The 14,663-nt window shown below is 44.0% G+C and overlaps 1 protein-coding gene across 1 annotated transcript in view; it reads left to right on the plus strand.

Annotated features, from left to right (window-relative positions):
- Positions 1-14,663, plus strand: part of LOC103544320 (urea transporter 2) — a 193,556-nt gene that overhangs the window by 22,534 nt on the left and 156,359 nt on the right. The gene's annotated exons all lie outside the window — the stretch shown is intronic.

A 14,663-nucleotide genomic window follows, 5' to 3' on the forward strand; every position in this document is an offset into this window, starting at 1 on the left:
CAGTGTCCATTGCATCCCTCTTAGTAGATAGAGACACAAAGAGGAGATGGACCATCTCCCCATCTCTGCCTAAATTCATCTCTGTCATGTCCTCCCCATCTCTCTCTCTATCTTTCAAGCTGTCAATACCTGCTCATCTGTCTCTCTCTCAAATTTTCCACAAGTTTCCTTTCTGTGTTTTTCTTCTTCACTCTTTCTCTCTTTTTGTCTCTCAATCTCTATCTCTTTCTGTTACATACGCACGACTATATTTTTTCAGGGAAACCCACTATGCTGGTCACAGTAAGCCCCAGTTCTAGTTTATTAGCATGGAGGAGATCAAGGTTTAAAAAAAGAGAAAAGAACATTTACAGGAAAGCCAAGATAAGGTTGTGACTGCATTTCAGGTCATTGAGGGGACAGAGAAGGAAAAATAAATTAGACAGAATGGAAAAGTTAAGACAAGGAAAGCTGGCAATCTGTTGCTCTAACAGCCACTCCTCTGCATTCTGGGCCCTCACCCCTGCCTCCCTTGGATTGTTCTCATAGAAGATGTCAGAGCCTAAAGCCTTCGAGAAGTTCCATTGAGACACATTCTCTTTGTAGAGGTGTCTGACTCCGGATCCCACGTAGTTGCTTCTCCTGGAACTCAGGGCATTATGGGTCATGGGCTGAGCCTCTGCTGCACAGAGGAATGAGCAATGCTCCTTCAATGTCGAGATGGAGGGGGCCTTAGAGAGGACCAGCCCCATCCTCTGCTTAACAAAGAAGGAACCTGATGCCTGGAAGGTAAGGTTGTCCAAAATTTCACAGTTAGTTGGGAGCAGAGCTGAACCCAGAACATTTATCCCCCACTTCCTCGCTATATTTCCAAGGTCCCTGCCCCACTCCTGTTGTTGATGGGTGACTTTGGGTGAGGCACTTAACGTCTCTGTGCCTCAGAGTTTTTATCTGTAAAATTAGGGAGCATGGAAGAGAGCGTTTCTGAGGGCTTCTTATAGAACATCAAGTGTTGTTTACAATTATTCTCACATTGAAACATACACAGGTCTGCATTTTACAGTAGTATAAAAATTCCTATGTTATAGAGCAAAAAAATGAGTCTTAGTGAGATTAAGAAAACTCCTTAACATCATGCAACTCATCAAGTTGGAATTTGAATCCTGATCCCAAAGATTTATCTAGTGCTCCCCCTACTGTACTTAGGATAGGCTTAGAGGAAAATAAGGAGGAGTATGGAACTGAGACCCAAGCTCTCTCACACTCCCAGGCCGCTTCATGTTGCTCTTGCCAGTGGAGGCAGGGAGCTGCCCCATGACCCCAGACCTCACCACCAATGGAGTGCAAAAGCAGGTTGCCTTGCCCACAGGAGAACAGCCTTACCCACTCTTTCATGGAATATCACAATGTCACATTCCCTTTTGCATGCTGGTCAGGGTCCTGCCTCCAGAAAGTGACCCAGGCTAGTGCTCCAACCAGCTGCAGAATGAAGAGGCATTCAGCCATGCTCCCCACCCTCAGGTGTCTGCCCCACCAAGAGACAGACATCGAGATGCCCAAAGCCCTTCTCAGAACAGGCAGATGATCTCCTGAAGCCAAAGAAGAAACTTATTTGGAAAGATGACAGCTCACTAGCTCATTCTCATCCTCCTTGTACAGCACAGCAGAATTTCCAGCTGGCATTTGCAAAGGCCATTCCCCCCACTTTGAATTCAGGACACTTCTCCACCAGCCAGTGCTCAGAGATGGCAGCAGCGTTAGAAATTTCTCTGGACACACACCTGCACACCAAGGCCTGTTATTTTTAAAGAGACTTCTTTTTTTTCCCCCTTGTCTCCTGGAAATCCAGTAGAGTCCTCTGCAGGGCAGAGGCCCAGAAGACAGCCCCCCACACCATATGATCTTACAGACAGCAGAAAGGTCCCTATTCCTGGCTCATGTTTTAATTCCCCTTTAATTGTTTACTGAGTCACTCCAAGCCAGCAGCCTCGCTCTTTCTCCTAGCCTTCTGCAGGGGACATTACCTGGGCCAGTCTGGCACCTGACACATCCTGGGCACTTGTTCATATCCAAAGTAGCACTTCATTATGTAGAACTTTGCATTCTTCTTTGACTGTTTGCTGCGTGAAGAACTTTTTTCAACAAGGATTTAGCTTCTGTGGAGCAAGAAGTATATTTGCGGCAGTAGATCTCTGAAACTCTAGGATTTATATAGCAGTTTAAAAATCATTTTTCAGACTCTCCTATGTCACTCATAGTGGTGGATCCTTTCCAGGTAACTTTTCCCTAGAAGATCATTGTCCACCATATCAACTCCTACCCTCTTTTAAGGTTCACGTCAAATATTTCTTCAGGACGTCCCTGGTCCCACGTCCTACTCCAAGTGGAATAAGTAACTCCCTCCTGTGCTTGCTCCCAGGGTCCTTTATATACATTTCTACTATTGCCTGATCACAGTGGTTCATATTTATCAGTTAGATATCTAGCTGTCTCTCCATCCAGAAGGTGAACCCCAAGTGGGTGAGTGCCATAACCAGGAGGAGCTTGCAGGACAAGCTGCTATCTTAGACATATGTGGTTGGGGGAAGAAGGAAGTTGGAACTAGGTGGGAAAGGAAAGGGAGTCTGATCCAAGTGTACCATATTCTCCCAATAAAAATTCTCTTATTTGTGGCAAGTACTGGCCCCTTGAAAGACTCTCCAATAAAAAGCTCTGCCTGGAAGATGAATACAGATCTCAAGGGGCTTGATGACATCACACAAGGGTCAGACCTCCATTACTATATCAAGGGTTCACTTTGGTAGACAAAGCGACACCACGGGAAATGCCCAGGGTATGCATAGTATTTGAAGACAGGTAGGCTGTGGCATCAAGGCACTGAGTCATCAATCTATTCATGGCAAAGCCTCATAGGAAGAAGGAGGTAGAAAAATGGGCTCTCAGCTCACAGGGAAGGAGCCTAGCAAGAGCCCAGTCTAGTAGATTAAGTTTGAGATGTTGTTCCAAGCCCAAAGGGAATTAGAAGGTTAGAAAGGTAATTTGAGGCAGGAGCCTGGATGCATGTATGGGAGCACATTTCAGGGGAAAGAGCAATGTTTAGAGACTATATATCAGGCCCATGGAGCGTCCTGGGCAACAGACTAATTCCAGTTCCCATCAGATGTTGAAGGTGAGGCTCCCAAATGAGTTCTTTTCCTCGTCAGGTGTAGCTCAGGAATTGGGGTGAACTGGACAAGCATGGAAGGAGTGGAGAACAGGGAAGCAAAGTCAGATGAGAAAGGGTCCTTTTTCAGTTTTACACCTCCAACACCCAGCAAACTGCCTGATCCATACTAAACAGTCAAGAGAAATTTGCTGGAGTGCAGTTTAGGAGTGAGAGAGGTTTCCAGATACCTTTCCATCATTTTGGCAGGTAACTCCCAGCTTTCCTCGCCAGGCCCTGCTTACTGGAACCCTTCGTCCAGTGCCACGGAGAAAGTGCAATTCCCCCTCTGCACTATTGCTCATTACCAAGAAAAATGACGGCTTGATAGTCTTCCAGCAAGAGAGAACCATCTATTTCATTTGGAAGTTTGGTAATTGATTAGGGCAATAGATTTTCTTCAGGGCAGCCTCTCTGGGAGAGTCTGGCTCAGGCACAAGATTTACATACATCAGGCTCACTCTGCCTTCAGAGTTTGTCTCAGAGGATGAGATCACAAGGCCATTACTGGAGTGGGTGGTGGGCTGGAAGGGTGGGGAGGGCTGAGTGGAATTCCCAGACATCATTTCTCAACAGTGAAGGCTGTGTCTAGTTCAGAATGCTTTCAAGTACTTTTCTGTCCGTAACTTTTAGGTAAATCCATTACCAATGGTTTTTCTACTCTGGGCGGTGATCCGAGCAGGTGCTTCTTTGAGGGTCTCTGCTGACCAAGCTTCAGTGTGGATAGGTCCTGGAAACTTACCATGAGCCTGCGTGGTGCCTAGTCAGAGAGGTGACCAATGATGGCTACACTATTCTGTGGCTGCACCACAACCTCAGTGAAGCGATATCCTGAGAGTTGTTGACCTTAAACAAATAGACAGCCAGTTATCTCTCCAGCAAAATTGAGTTTATTCGGGATCAGCAAAGAATTGCAATTAGGGACGTGCAAATCATAGGCAAATTCGGAGAGCCAAAGGGAGGTGCTTGCTTTTATAGAGCAAAGGGGAGTAGGGAGGGGCTGTTCTAAACGAAAGTCTGTTGGAGGAAAGAACAGTTCAGGATGGTAACGGCTTCTCATTGGCTGAGCTACAGCACTTCTCATTGGCTGGGCTGTTGGCCAGGAGGGGAGAGAGGTTTTCCTTCAATAATAAAATGGTTGTACTTCCTGCAGGATACCAAGCTTACTCTCTTCCTGTTTGGAGTAATCGACATGTATGACAGAGCGTGAGAGCTCCCCCTGCAGGCCTTCCCAACTCCAATTTGGTCCAGGTTTCTTCTATTAATTTCCACAGAGTGATATCATAGGAGTACTGTAGGGGTCAGTGGGGCCAACTTTAGCAAACACATGCTCTCCATTACAAACACCATATGGGGCGCATCCTGATCTTATATACCACCCCCAACCTTGACTTCTAACTCTCTCTGTGTGTTTCTGGGTCAAAACCTGCTCTTGCAAAAACTTTCAAACTTGTCATTTATCCCCCAAAATAAATCATTATGTTCTCTTTCCCAGCAGAAATTTCATGTTAAGCCTTATCATTAACTCTCTGATAAAGAAATTTCCAACATCATTGCATTAATAACATGGGGGAGGGGCCATAGGGAGGATGTATACCAGGGACAGAGCACATTTTGTAATACCATTGTGTAAGGATACTGCCTTGCTTTGAGTTACAACACCATCCTCTAAATTAGTTGGGGCCTATAGGACTCAGATACAAAGTTAACTATGATACATTTAATTATAGTAACGGTAGTTTGAATTTATCCCCAAATGCAAAGGTTGAAGAGTAAAAGAGTTTAGATCTTACCTATATATATATGTAAAGAATTGCTGGATGACTTGGGGCTATATTGACTGGCCCTAGATGTCTGAGCATTCTTCATAAGAGTCATGTCTGCACCCTCAAGACTGTGGCCCTGTAAATAGTAGGGACACAAAGGTGTATCTCTGGAGTTATCTGAAAAAATGAGATACTCATCTGGTCTGTGCCATTCTCACTGTACCTACTCAGACTCAGGATGGAAAAAGTTTCTCCTTTGACCAACTGAGGATGGACTCAACTTCCATGAGGACCCCACAGACTAAGAGAACATCTCCAACCCCCTTCTCTACCCAACACACACAGTGGTCTGCCTGGAGTGCTGAGAAACTGTAACCCTTTGTGTCCCTCCCTGGGTAGGTAGCCTACCCTTTCTACCTTATAGCTCCTAGTTTCTGCTAAAAAGTTGGTCCTAATCAGACTAATAGCATCAACCACAGATGAAAAAGATGAAAAAGAATTCCCCGAGGATGATACCATGGAAGTAGACATCTATTCTAATAAAATGTAAATTTGGCCTTGCTAGAAAAGTGCTATAGATGCCTTAGATGAGAGTTCTAAGGTGGACCTGACCTATATTACTTGTTGAGCAAATGGTGATATTGGGAAGTGTACCAGTCAGTCAGCAAATTTTATTGAGTATCTATGATGTGCAAGGCTAGATTCTATAAGAGATACAAAGATGAATAAAGCCCAACCCATGCCCTCAAGATTTAGGTGGAAAAACACACATAAAGTAATTACTGCAAATTCCCTATTGCTTACAGGGCGCTGAGGTAGCTACTAACATATCCATTAATATCCATTAACATGTTAATTGATATATTAATCAATGGATTTATTCCTACCCATCACAGCTACCTTCTTTCCTCTGTTCCCCAATTTATCAAAAATAGAAATGCAAGTAGCAGATTCAGTGATTCTCTTGAAACTCAATAAGAAAGCAATAAGAACCCCATTAAGCATCATTACAGCTTTTTCCTGGGGTAGGTTGAGGGGAACATGTTGACCAAACAGGGTTAGCACTCCATTCACAGATGTGTTAAGTTACCATGTGGTGTGTGCCCAGCACCACAACAGAGTGTGGCACTAAGAATTTCTCAATAAATATTTGTTCAATGAATGAATGATGAATTGAACGTGGAAGAGTTTTCAAGTGCTCTTAATACAACTAGAGATTCTGAGTATTATGGTTTTAAAGTAACTGCCTTAACATTCTGACTGTAGCATCACTGAGTTAAAATGAAATTTAAGGAATGATTATGGATAGTGTAAAAAGAGTGTAAATTTGCTTTCCAAAGACCTGGGTACTAGGCTTGATTAATACTAACTAGCCAGGTTGGCCTTGTGAGGGTCCTCTAATCTTTCTGCACCTCTGTTTCCTCATGAAGTAGACTGGGAAATGGAGAATAAGCAGAATCAAGAAGGGGTGTCGAGGAAGAAACTACGCAGGAACATCCCGCCATTGATGGCGGACACATGGGGCCCGAGAGCGCACTGGGTGAGATCACTGGGCTCGAAAAACAGCACATCGTAGGAAACAGGACCCAGAGAAAGGAGGATTTCAGACAGACTGTTCTTGGAAATGAAGCAGGGCGTGCTCTACATTCCTCTCTTTTAAGTTATCTAAGGATGAGCAGCCTCGCACACCAAAGTTACCCTGGCAACAGTAGGAAGGGATTCCCCGTTGTAAAAATTCAAAGTTGACAGGCAGGGTGAAATCTTAATAAGTAATTGAAATTAATCATTGATATTTTCCCTTAAATGCCCTTTTTGAAGATTCTCTTTATAAAACCTAGTATCTGGACTTTTGGGGGATGCAGGAGGCCCACCATACCAAATAGAAGGCTGTGTTGATGTTGGGGTCTGAGAGGAGAACACTAAATTAAACTCATCCAAAATATATTGAATTTCCCTTTTTTTCTTTATTTCCCTTTTCTCTCCCCACTACTTTCCTTTCTTCCTTCCTTTTTCTTTCAGCCAAAAGTCAGGCAGTATCGTAAAACAGAAAGGTCACTTGGGCAATACTTTGGAGAACTTGGTTCTCCTCCCAAATTTATCACTAAGATAAGTGTGAACCGGGTGAGGTCACTTTATTTCTCTGGCCCTCAGCATCTTCATTTGTAAAATGTAGAGTCTGAACAGATCCGTGAGAATCTGAACAGATCCATGATTTTTCAGACACTGCCTCCGGGACCAGAGCGGGGGAAAGAAAGATAAGAGATGGGATTTCTAACCCTTTATATTCACTGCTTATCTGTTTTACACAGGGGAGGAGACTCTATAATGGTTCATTTGAAAAGAACAAAGTGTTCTGTTTGCTTTTTAAAAACAAAATATTAGAAACCTACTGGGCTAGTTGATCCCAAAGGTCCTTTCTCACTCTAGGGCCATGGGTTGTACTGTTTATTGAGTTTCTGTCATGTAAAAGACGTGCTTGATGCTGTAAAGTAAAAACAGGAGATGTATAAGACAGAGTCCGTGGCTCCAAGGAGCTCACACAGCTCTGAGATTAACCATGGAGGTTAAATGAGTGTTGAGGGCAGTGAGGGACACCGTGCTCTGAGAAGAAAGAGATCAGCAAAGGCTGTTGTGAGCAGAGGGGTGGAATTCAAGTCGAGTCTTGAAAGATGGGCATATCTAGAAGAGAAGGGAGAACACGTTACAGACAGGAAGGGCTGTCCCTTCCCTCCACGGTCCTCACTGCATGCTATCTATGAGCTGGTACAGGGACACAGAAGTGAACAAGATCGGCAAGGTCCCTGCTCTCCTGGAATTTACCATTTGGGGACATGTGGATAACTCACCAAAGGACACAGTAGGCTTGGGGCCCAGCCCCATTTGGTGGGCTTGATGGTGACGACAGAGCTTTTCCCACGAGTTCATCTGACTCTAGTTAGCTGGGGGAAGGCCGCCTGAGTCAGCAGCAGGGCAGACAAAATTACCTCCCAAAGGAACTTCTCATGAGAGGCAGCCCAGGCTGATTTGGGTTGGCTGGGTTTCCGAGACATTCCAATATCTGCACAAAGGGCAGGCCCTCACCCCAGCCAGACTGACCTCTGCCTCGCCTCTCCCAATAGATAATTATGCCTTTAGGTCTCCAAAGCAAGCCCCGTTGTGGGTAACCCTTGGAAGTGACATGCTGTTTTCTGATGGGAATTAAAGGGTCTGGAGTAGCCAAAAGGCTTCTCAGCAGGAGGGTTTGTTATTATTTTAATTGTGGCATTAAACCTCAGGCTAGCATTACACAAACATGCGTGCTGCTCTCCAAGTTGCCGAATTAGCTTCCTTTGACGGGCTTTATCATGGCCACTGCCAGTCTCACCCGGAGGTGAGGGTGGCCACCAGTTCTTGGCTAGGAGTTGTAAATCCTGGAATTCGAGGAACTCCCTACCCTGACCTTCCCTCTCAGAGATTTCTTGCCTTTTGACTGATGCCTGAAATTCTATCTTTGGGATTTGGGGCTTTCTACCGAAGACTGTAATCCCTCTTTTCCCTGGAAGGGAATATTACTTAGGTTCATAGGGGTGCAAAAAATAGTTCACTGGTAACAGAGGACAGTTAGAGAACAAGCTGCTTGCTCAACAGGGCGGCTGCTATAAGAGTGACGTGCTTTGTTGTAATCGTCGTAGAAGATTGTTGAACTGAACGTCCAAATTAATAGCATATCTTAATATTGACATCTTCAAATGGATATCTTAACTCTAAAATAATAATAATAATAATAATAATAATAATAATAATAAAGAACACAGCATCTAGGTTTAATGTGCTTTCTACTCTATAATATAGAATAAGGAATAAGATGTATAACATTTTCCCAACTGCAATGCCATGCTTTAAAAGAGCTGTCACCCGCCACAGCAGAGATCACTGCTCTGGGTGACTACAGCATTTCTGAGACATCTTTGAGATACTCCATCTCATTTCACAGCTGATACAAATTGGATCCTTGTTCACCACATGCTACACACTTTAGCTTACGTATTTTATTAAATATTGTAAATTTTTTTAAAAAGTCTATAATAATCCTTTAAAAAAATTATACATCCATTGTTTGCATGTACCCAGTGTTAAATTCCAAGGTAACTCCTCTGCAATGGCATTTGTCTTAGTCATTTGTCATTCATTTGATCTATTTAACGACTCTCAAGTACAGTTCTAGACACCAGGATTAGGGGTGGAAAGAAAAGATCGCAGCCCACATTTGCAGAGTGGAGGTGAAATAGATGTATTAGTAAGTAAAACAGCCCTATAACTGGTGAGATTGAGTAGTAACAGTGAGAAACCGGAGGAAGGAACTCAAACTTCCTGGGGCCCCAGGAGAAGCTCCCCAGGGGAGTGGTTCAAGTTGATGCTGTCTGAACTCAGTCACTGATGGTCGGGGATTAAGACATTGTGACCAAAGCTCACCTTCCTTTGTGCTTTCACAAAAAAGATGGACAGTCCAGAGGACTAGAGCTGAAATTGTTTTCTAGCCCTTTTCTTAAGAAAAAAGAGCAAGCAGAGGGATCTCGGGTTGTTGGACACCTCTTCAGCAGAGTGCCACCTTTTCTCCTCTCAGGAGAGCAAAGCCACGGGCAGGCAAGCTGGTTTGCACAGGTGTCAGGGAAAATGAGATGCGTCCACCGTGCTTCTGGCAAACGGAGAGCCCCAGCTGGCAGGGAGCCAGCCCAGTGGCATGCAAGTAATATAATACACAATCTAAATGCAAACGTTTGGGGCCTGTTTGGGGAATCAATTAACAATAAGCATATACATCCATTTACAAAATAGCAGTGTGCTAGAGTATATCCACATTGTAATTGGAAACTAAAATAATACCAGGAGGAATAATCATTAAAAACTCTTCTCCAAAAAGCCAAGAATAATATTAAGAAAGTAAAAAATGTCGTCCATCTGCAGAGTTATATCCTTAGGGAGGCAGTGCAGAGAACACTAACAAGCAACTGAATCCATGTATAAATGAATTGAAATCCACGAAGGCGAAGAGAGGCGAGGTGGGGCACAGACTAAAAAAAATCTCCCTTGCAGATTAGTTACCCCCGAACCAGGCATAGTTCCATTTGATTGCTTCTTGTAGGAGATAGAATGTTCTGAGGCTGGGCATGACCCTCAGGGGAAATTATCTGCCCATTCACAGAGTCCCCAGTGTTAGTTCTGAACTTGGATCATCCTCTCCCACTTCCACACCCGCATGCCCACACATGAGCACATGCAGGCACATACACCTCACTCGTTAGCCCCCCATGGGGAATCCAAGACACATAATTCGCTGTTAGCCATTAGCTGGGGAAGTCTCTGGCAGAGAACTAATTGGGATAAAGAGACAGAGATGAAGACAAAGAAGGAGAAGAGAGATTATAAACCACAACCTGAGCACTTGGCAATCGAAAAGATGCCAAGCCACATATCTTCTGGCTAATGACTAAGAAATTAAGCTAAAGGCTCAGAGAAACCTCACTACATTGGGGTTTGCTCCAGGACCCGCTGGCCCTCAGTGGCCTGTGGTCTGGAAGCCCTACAGCTGAGAGAACACTTTGGGTTCTACCCTAAGGTGAGGTCTCTGAGTGAAGACTGAGTCCGGTGGAGTCCTGAGCTAGTAATGAGCACATTGGTGCCACCAAATACCTGGCAGTGGCATCAAGCTACTCGCCCAGCTCCCCTGGGCTTTAGCAGAGCTTTGCATACATGGATAGGGTCTGGCAGCTGCTGCCACCTTCACACACCGGAAATCACACCTGTGGAATGCTTAGAGCTCTTTGGGCCGATTGGCATGCCTTGTAGGCACCACATGGTTTAAGTTCCCAGAGGGTGGGAACTATATTTGATATGTCTATGGAGACTAAAAAGATGCTTTAACCATACTGTTAGAATGAGTCATTCAGACCTGCTGGACTCTGCCTAGCACTTCTCTCTCCATCAATGTGGATAATCGAGATGTGTTTGTTTGTAGAAGCCAAAGTCTGTCATCAAATAGGAATTGAGTCCCTACCAGGTGTAAAGCCCCAAGTGAAATCTCAAAAACTGTCTTCAGGGGCTGGCCTGGTGGCGCAGTGGTTGAGTTCACATGCTCTGCTTCGGCGGCCCGGGGTTGGCCGGTTCAGATCCCAGGTGCAGACATGGCACCGCTTGGCAAGCCATGCTGTGGTAGGCGTCCCACATATAAAGTGGAGGAAGATGGGCACAGATGTTAGCTCAGGGCCAGTCCTCCTCAGCAAAAAAAGGAGGATTGGCAGCAGATGTTAGCTCAGGGCTAATCTTCCTCAAAAAAAAAAGAAAAGAAAAGAAAAACTCTCTTCAAAAATATGAGCGTACTACATACCATTGTTGACAGATCATGTGATAGAGAGCCAGTGTGACAGGTGGTCCAGGTTGTGGGTCAGGGGGCATGCCTTAAACATACCCCTATATGCCCCACAGTGCCTGGCACAATGCTTTTACATAGTACTAAAGGCTGTGTTAGTACCTTTTAAATGATTGATTAAATGTATTTAAAATAGCATTTCTTTCTATTCTTTTTGATCAAAATTTATGGAATAAACTCTGCATGGGTGAAATGGGTGAAGGAGGTCAAAGGGTACAAACTTCCAGCTATAAAATAAATGTCATGGGGATGTGACACAGCATGGTGACTGGAGTTAATGATACTGTATTGTACATTTGGAAGGTGTTAAGAGAGTAGATCTTGAAAGTTCTCATCACAAGAAAAAAATTGTGCAACTATGTACGGCGACACATGTTAACTAGACTTATTGTGGCGATCATTTCGCAAGATATACAAATATCAGATCATTATGTTGTACACCTGAAACTAATATAATGTTACAGGTCAATTATATCTCCAAAAAACTCTGCATGTAAAATGAGTTAGATCTTTATAGAAAAGTGTTTTTCTGGGAGTATACGTCCTAAAGAGGTGTGGCCCAGCACACAAGAAGCAACGTGGCATCCTGGGAAGACCATGACATTTCAGCATCAGGGAAATTTAGATTCTAACATATCTAACTGTCCCAGGGCAATTCACTTAATCTCTGGGAACATCCATTTCCTCCCCCCTAAACCCAGAAGTAACAATTTACCTAATCTGTAGGTGACTGTGAAAATATTAGGGAAAAGTTTTAGTGAATGGCCAAGCCCCAGCAAATATAAACTGTTATTATCACAATTATGACTATTGCAGGAGGTCTGCTCCATTCATTTGAAAAGGTGACTTTCTCTTGCCCTGCATGAGTAAGGCCGCCATGTTTGAGTGCTTCTTCCAGGAGCTGTGAGGGCCCGCTCCTTCTCCCCACCTCTCCTCCGAGATCCTCTGGGAGCTGAACAGCTGGCCCAAGCAAGAGTGATGTCTACAACCAACAGACCCACCTGTGGGCTGGACCCACACCCTGCACCTCCCATCACCCCAGTACTTTATCAGGTGGCCCATCAACAATCATGTGTAGTACACCCATATTTTCGAGTCCCCATATTTTTTATTGATGTATAACATCATATTAGTTTCAGGTATACAACATAATAATTTAATATTTGTGTATATTTTGAATTGATCACCACAATAAGTCTAGTTAACATCCATCTGTATGCATAGTTACAGAAAATTTTATTTTGTGATGAGGACTTTTAAGATCTACTCTTAGCAACTTTCACATATACAGTACAGTTTTATTAACTATAGTCACCATGTTGTACATTACATCCCTGTGGCTTATTTATTTTATAACAGAAAGTTTGAATCTTTTTGACCCCCTTCACCCACTTCTCCCACCTACCACCCTCTACTTCTGGCAACCACCAATCTGTTCTCCGTATCTATGAGCTTGGCTTTCATGTGTGTTTGCCTCTTTTTTTTTCTAAGATGCCACTTATAAGTGAGATCATACACTATTTGTCTTTCTCTGTCTGACTCATGTCACTTACCATAAGGCCTCCAGGGTCCATCCATGTTGTCACAAATGACAAGATTTCATTCTTTCTTTGTGGCTGAATAACATTGCATGGTATATATATATGTACAGCATCTTCTTTATCCATTTATCCTTCAGTGGACGCTTAGGTTGTTTCCATATCTTGGCTATTGTAAATAATGCTGCAATGAACATGAGGTTGCGTATATCTTGTCAAAGTAGTGTTTTGTTTTCTTTGGACAAATACCCAGAAGTCGAATTGCTGCATCATACAGTACCTGCATTTTTAACTTTTTGAAGAGCCTCTATACTGTTTTCCATAGTGGCTGCACGGTTACATTCCCACCAACAGTGCACAAGGGTTCCCTTCTCTCCACATCCTCGTCAACACCTCTTATGTCTAAGTCCCCATATTTTTTAAGAGAGTTTTTGAGACTTTAGCCAGGGCTTTACAACTGGTAAGGACTCAATGCCTATTTGATGATGGGCTTTGCTTCTGCAGCAGCAGTGTCTGGATTGTCCACATCAACGGAAGGAGTAGTGCTAGGCAGAGTCCAACAGAGTTAAATGGCTCGTTACAAAAATATGGCTAAAGTATCTCTTTAGTCTCCAGTGTTGTGCCAAGGACTCTTGGGGATGCAGAAGACTCACCCTCAGAGAGTACCTAGGGTTCGGGACGGAGCACCACAAAGGCAGACTCACAGAGACTTCGTAGTGAGGTAAGTATGACCCAGCTCAAGAACCAGAGACTAGTGCAGGGAGAGGGTCAGAAAAGCTTGGAAGATTGGGGGAAGCAGGAAAGAAGAGAGGGGCCGTTGAAGGCAGGAATAGCAACCTTGAAAAAGACCACCGAAGAAGAAGCCGGTTTCTTTTTTTCTTTTTCTTTTTCTTTTTTTTTTTCTTTAACTTACTTTTCAAGGTAATAGATTTATGTGTGACATTACGTCTGGCTCAAGTGATTTTCAAAATTCATTGTATCCCCTAAACCAGCAAGTTGCAAAGTTTAACATGCATCAGAATCAGTGCGAGAGTGTGTTAAAAAGATAGATTCCTACAGAATCAGAATCTCTGGGCTTGGGGCCCCAAATTTGCATTTGTACCAAACAGTGAAGTGATTCGGGGGACTCAGGCTGAGGGAGACAGGAGAGGAGTGTGAGCGTGCTGATAATGAGGGGGAGGAGCATCACCAGACAGCAAGAGCATTCACCCAGAGCCCTATGGGGGAACTGGCCTTAAGCATCTCATGCACTCATTGAGCACATGTCTCCTTTGGGGGCCACGTGTCATGGAGGAAAGAGTGCTGGGCTGGAGCCAAGAGATGCGGGTTCTGATCCTGCCTTGACTGTTTCTCCCCTGAGTAATGTTAAAGCAGTTATTTACCTTTTCTGACCCTCAGTTTGCACATCTTATCACCAGAGATAACAATCCCCCTCATTGGGTTATTGTGGATTTCACATGGGAGTATGAATGCTAAAGCACCTTCAAAATGTAAAGAGCCGTAGGAACGCTGGCATCATGTTATGGGTATGATGTGCTGTGAAAAGGAAGCATCTCTTACCATTCGTCTTGTTATCCAAAGCAGCTAAGCCCTAGAAGCATAAACACCAGAGCCCATGAGGAAATGTCTAGCTTGCAGTGATAAACTTGAGAAGGTAGCCCTGGCAGGCCTGCCCTTAACATTTCAGCCCAGGGTGAGTTTTAACCCTGCCATCTTAGGTGCACAGCTTCCCAGCAGCATCCCTCAGTCCTTGTCTCTCATTCTACTTGAGA

This window comes from Equus przewalskii, chromosome 7 (genome assembly GCF_037783145.1).
Source record: "Equus przewalskii isolate Varuska chromosome 7, EquPr2, whole genome shotgun sequence".
Classification (NCBI taxonomy): domain Eukaryota; kingdom Metazoa; phylum Chordata; class Mammalia; order Perissodactyla; family Equidae; genus Equus; species Equus przewalskii.